This window comes from Malurus melanocephalus, unplaced genomic scaffold (assembly GCF_030028575.1).
Source record: "Malurus melanocephalus ecotype Western Australia unplaced genomic scaffold, MMel_1.1 scaffold_17, whole genome shotgun sequence".
NCBI lineage: Eukaryota > Metazoa > Chordata > Aves > Passeriformes > Maluridae > Malurus > Malurus melanocephalus.
The window spans coordinates 3,774,489-3,781,077 of NW_026623249.1; positions in this window are offsets into that span (position 1 = coordinate 3,774,489).

A 6,589-nucleotide genomic window follows, 5' to 3' on the forward strand; every position below is an offset into this window, starting at 1 on the left:
AACAGACATAGATACTGCACTGGGGACATGGCTTAGTGGTGGATGTGGCAGTGCTAGGTTTGCAGTTGGACTCAATCTTAGAGGTCTTTTCCAAATTAAACAAYTCCATTATTCTGTTTTGCTTACTTCTTTTCTCAGTCTGTATGCCCTTGCTCCTCCTTTGCCATCATGGTGAGAGYCTGCAGCACACCACTACAAACAGAACATCTCTTGGCTTGGGGTTCAGGCATCACCAGAAAAGAGGCCTGACTGAAATCATCCCTGCAGTGCAGTCCCTTTGGTGTTTTAGGATGGAATGAGAAGTCCTAGCAAGACAGCACTAGACACAGGTAGCTGGTCAAAGTACAGGGGAGCCATGGCTCACTGCACTTAGGGCACACAAAGACAAGGCTATCAAACACACAGTTTGGGAAAATATCCTATAATAATCCTATAGCCTCCTCTTAACCCTTTATGTAGAAGAGGTTCCACAAGTATGAAAGAGCTGAGGAAATTAAATGAGTTTGGACATGCCACAATTCATAACACCTGGGAGGTGATACATCACCACGTGTCTTTGTATCCAGTCAGGTTTTTTTCCCATTTTTATGTAATATACCCATTTCCAGATAGCTTCAAGGTTTTGCCTGTGTTAACAATCACTCCTTTTTTGTTAGTTTCACCTACACATCAGAAAAAAAAACTATAATTAAAGATCACAATTAATATTCTCTTTAGCTTTGTATCATGTTGCTTCTGGGGTCTTTGGTTTCTGTTGATACTCCCATCATCTTTTGTTCTCTCTTTCTGAAAGAAATATTTACTTCCTAACTGGTTCTTCATATTTGCGGTTCTCAGTTCTTCAGCCTCCATTCCCCAGTTGCCTCTTGTTTGAGCTGCAAGAGCTCCTAGTGGTAGGAATCACTATATGATCCATTAGTTAAACAAGGGGAGGGCAGTTGGAATATTACGCTGTTCCCAAGAGTTTCTGTCACATATTTGGGTAAGCCATTCCCTTTTGAGAAGATGTTCCTTCATCAGCCGGCTGATATGTAAGATGCCCTGTGATGGATGCACCCTCTGTGACTGAGTGAACAGTACTTGGGTTCAGGCATCACCAGAAAAGAGGCCTGACTGAAATCATCCCTGCAGTGCAAATCYCATCAAAGAGAAGCATCTTAAGCCATATCTTATCCAGGAACAAAGGATTTGAGGCCTCTCTTAGGAGGAGCTCACAGTACCAGCCTGAGCTGGGACTAGACAGAAGTGAAACTGCTACAGCTGCACACCTGCACATACACCAAAAGGAGCTCTGACTAMGAGTAATAGTATATTCTCATTCATTTTATATTCTAAACCTCTGTAGCCCCCATGAGTCCATTGAGCTCTCCTGTGCAGTAGCAGCCTGCTTGGCAATGATCTCCCCWTTGAGCAGGGATGGCTCTAAAGGTTAAAGCTCAAGGTTGAAAGATCCCCTTCCAAAACATATGATATCTATAATGAGGTGACATTTTACATGAAGCCTAGAAGTATATTGTATATTAGCTGCAGTTTCTGGCTATAGCTTTATTATTAGAAGTATGGTAATAAGTGTAAATTATTGTCTAAACAATAATTTAAAACATTGTTAAATCACTGTTTATTTACCATTCAATTATTACTTAGTAACAATTCTATCATTCACTTTTCATTCAGTTGTTAATTATCTTTGATCATCATTTAATTTTTAATAAAACCTTTTTAGTTAAGCCCACATGGATATACTCTTAATAAATCACATGTGACACACTCCTGGATGCAAAAGACTCAGACCTTAATTTAGAATTAAGGTGTAAACAGGTCATTGGCTATCTCCTGTCACTTAAGCAGGCAGAAGTTTTACAGTACAGGAAACAATTACACAAAGTGATTGCACAACCAGCTCCATGAACTTTTAGGAGAAATGCCTCAAACAGGACACAGACTCCCATTACTGCTGTTCTTTGTGATTTTGTTCCTCCTGTGCCAAGGGAAGCTTTCACCAAAGTGTCAGTTTATACTGCAGACTGGAATTCCATCATAAACATGCTCCTACACTATTCCTACTATATTTAGCAATATTTTTCATACAACACAGTGTCCTGTCTATATTGCAAAACAGTATTAACAGGTAATGTAACAAYTGCAATATCCTAAAAGCAACTTACTTTATTGTTTGAACATATAGACCTAATGAAGCTGTCCAAGAAGCAAGAGGATACACTACAGATACAGTTAAACAAGATGTGCCTTGTATTCTACCAAGGAAAATAAAGGAAATTACCTGAAAACCTATCCAAACCTACCTACATAAAAGCTTTCATGCAGACATGGTCTTAAGGTCTCCACAGAAATGCCACAAGTTCAACAGGTCACCTAACACGCACAAATGGGGTTTAAGGAAGGACAGAAGGCCCAAGTTACCTACTTTTCCTCAAATCTGTAAATTCTGTGGGAAAGCCTGGAAGAAGTGAACTAAATTAAGCAACTACAAGTACAAACATATTCTCTGAACTGCATCTTTTGTAATTTCTAGTTTGCGTAATTCCGTAGGTTCCTGTACAAGGTAATCAATCTTGAGAAACCTTATCCTTGATGGATTTTCTTTGGCTGGCCCAAACTTTGTTTCTGTTTCGTGACAAGGAATGAGGATACTGTTGGTGACTGCAGAGGTCAAACTTACTGCCTCTGGACTGTGTCCTACCTCTGCAAGAAAAGGATGAATTCTAGACTTAAACTAATTTTACCCTTCTACTCTCCATATTCTAACATWAWTTAAAAAAAAAAATCAGAAATTCTTATCTCCTTTATTTTTGCTTAGAAATTCAATTTGTTAGAGTGCAAACATGTCAAGATGAAATTTAATTACTACTTGCAAAGGGACTTTCTGAATCTGTTGCAAAACTGTCTCTCAGAGAAGGTGGATAAACTGGATCATACTGCCAGTACATCATAGATAAAAACAACTAGAAATTAACAAATGAGATCACATGTCCTGACAATCTGAACTCATTAAATAGAGCAATTTGACCACACCGACTTGTCAAGATCAGACTTAAGTATCAAGGGCAAGGTAAAACCAGCCCCTTCCAGAAGCAATCATCGTAATCACAAACATTAAAAAACCCGTTTCTTAAGCACGTGTGTGCACTTTGTCTGAACAGATTTTGACTGAGGCTCTAGAATGACACAGAATGTTCCCAACATACTTCATCTAGGTCGAGAGACATCGAAAGTTGAAATTATTTTTCATTTGTCATTATTACATTTACTCTCCTATCTTGGTGCTTGCTCAATAGCCTAAGTAGACCAAACATCCCTCATCTACCTTCTAGTTTTACAGTTTTACATAGACTAAGTAATTGTCAAACACAGATTTTGTTGTCTTGATGTTGCGTTTTCCCACWGGCATTTGATAAATATCTAACAACTGTTCTAAATGCACATTTTTCTGATTTTTTTTTAATGACTAGTAATTAATTCCAGTTCAGAATCTTGCTTTTTCTGGTTTGAAAAGTTTTCACACAAGGGACTACAGGAAAAATGTGCCAGATTACAAAATGGCTTCTGAAAAATCTATTTTTTTCCAATATTTTTTCCTCATTGTAGGATTACACACAAGAAAGTGTGATGGCAAATCATCTTGTAGAACAGTTGTGTTAATTTTTCCTTATAAATAAGCCATATTAGCAATAAGCCATATTTTAGACCAATTTTCTAAAATTCTGAAATAAGAAAGCAGAGGTGGTTTTCTTTTCCAAGCAAGAACTAGACACTAGAGGCTGAACAACAGAATAAATTTTCTCTGAGAGGCAGTGCATTTGGCAGCAGCTCAGACACTTCATTCTCAATATAGCAATTCGATATTTTTCTATCCAATTCTGATGATTTCCTAACTTGTACCTTCAGCCTGTTTTAAAAGCTAATTTTATTGAACCCTGTGCTGGTTCTTACATGACTTTGGCTACATTTTTMTTTCTGAAATGCAAAATGCAAATTCAACTAATTTCTAGTAACTCTTACCCACCAGTGAGACTGTTAGAGAACTAAATGTTTCAATAACATAATTCCATTTACAATTACCTGCTTCAGGCTTCACCTCGTTACTTACTTTACACTTGAGCAATGAGTACCTTGTCTTTCTGAATACCTTTTATTCTACAAAAATTATGCTTACCATCTGGACTGCTGCAGCTGCTTTACTTCAGGAAATAATTCTAAGATAACCTGCTAACCGAAACCCTGTAATCCTTCATGTTTAATTATTTTACATATAGTAGCAACACACATTTCTTGTAGCCTCTGAAATAAATGTTTATACATTTTAAAAAATTCTGTGCAACAATGAAGATGGCAAAGTTGTAATTCACTTAACAAAGAGACATAACACATTCTGCAAATACATTTATTTATTGACAAGATCTCAAGCTTGTCTGAGATCATCCATCTAGAATACAGCTTTCAAAAGTGTGTTTGTACAGCAGACATATCCAGTAGGAACACTTCTGTTAGCAAGATTACAAGTTAACATCTGGATTTGGTTAGTCATCAAGATTCAGATTTGCAAGAAAGTCTTCAGTATTTACCTACAGTGGGACCTCGAGATGCCCAGTCAGTAGGGACGAAGAAAGGTTTGTTTCACATGAAGTTCCTGTTTGTGCAGATCACATCAAGTGAATATAATTTACCCAAGCTCTGATTCACAAGGTGATCAATGTCTTGTAGCCTGGTCACTTGATTTTTTTTCTTGCTCTGTAGTACAGCTCCACCAGCATCCACCTGACCTGCTTTATTACTTGTCACATTAAAACTGTTCCTGCTTCCTCTGTATTTGCATTTTATTGTATCACACTACTGACCTCCTATGATTTGTCTTGTGGTACTGTTCTTGTGGAACATGGAGATGGTCTTGATTGGACACCATTTTTCACTTCACTTTCAGCTCTTTGATAATCCAGAACTGCTTTCCTACAATGCTGCCATCACTCGACCATGCATGAAGCAAGGTTGAGGTCCACCTCTGCAAAGTTCTGAAAACAGTTGTTGAGATACCTTTCTCTACCTGCTACTTACTAGTGAACCACCCTCCAGCTCCAGGGTAACAATCCATTTCAATACCAGTAACTCAGTAACTGCCACTATCAGACTGCCCTGCAGCAAACAAAAGCAAACAATCCTCCAGCCTCTACCTGTAGTTCTATAACCCGCTTGCTCTACAGTCCTGAAAGCACTGCAGGATCCCTCAGCCTACACGTCCTGTGGGATTTCAAATGGGCTCCAAACACTTCCAGCCAGCAGCATGCCATGATCCATGGGAAGGTACATGCAAAACCTAACTTGGCTCCAGCTCCCCCTGGCTAGGTCCACAACCCTCCCATCCATATAGCTGAAGGATTCTGCTTGGACAGCACATGCCATGCGCTCCCTTAACAATCTTACTTGGTCTTCCATCCCACAGAAGAGGGACATACAGGCATATGCATAGTGTGGCTTGTATGAGCTTTATGCAAAAGGTCTGAAAGTAACAAACAAGAAAAAACAAGGTGGCATTTAAAGACAGATATTTTATACTACATACAGCACTTGCAAAAAGCTGCTTCTGTAACATGGTTTTACCTTTAAACGGCTCTTTAATACTCACTGACTCATTCTGCTTCTGGCCTATCAGTGCTCTACCTAGGCTTGTATGACCTGCCTTTATCCAGCTTTTAGACAGTCTGGCTCCTTCTCATTCAATCACTGTCTTCCCCCAAAGACAAACCAAACCACGTCAACAAATACCATTTATTCATAGCCCAGTAACAAAGGGAGAGAAAATTCCCAAAAAATTCTGGTAAAGGCACCAAGCTTTGCATTCTCCACATTACTATGCAAAAAACTCCTTGTGAACTAAAATAGCCTGTAAGAAGCAACTGAGCTGACACTTACTTTCCCCTGGACAGCAGATGAACCAGAGGACAGTTAAGTCTCTGGGACTCACACACAGGAACAAGGCTATGAGCCTCTGCTAGCAGTCAGCTGCAGGTGTATCACTCCTGCGCAGCCCAGGTCACCCAATCTGCGGCATGGGATCAGCCGAACAGCACAGGGCAGGACTTGAACCCAAGGCAGGAAGGCACACCTGAATCAGGGCAGGACTGGCMACATGCTGTCCTAGCTGACATCAATACATCTTGCAGCTTTCAGAGTCAAGCTGCCAGCAGAGCTGATTATTGCCACTGCAGTTACAAGGACCACCTTTACTCTGCTGCTATGGAACAAAGAACCTGAAGGAGCTGCCAGTAAATACAGGAGCAACTAACAAAAATAGCTTCCTTATTTAGCTACTTATGTCCCACAATTGGAACTTCTCATCTTTGCTCATTTCTTGTGCTGTTAGCATTCTGCACTGTACTTCTGTTCAAACCAGTTTAGCTGCTTAGATGTCCACACACCGATTTGGGGAACTGAGATGAGATCCAAAAAGCTTGTCAATTAACCTGCTGAGTAACACTAAAACCAAAAAAACTCACACACCAAGGGAGTCATAGGATACACAGGAGTGTATTCCCAAAGAACAATAATTCAGCTAAGCTGCTACTACCAACACCAA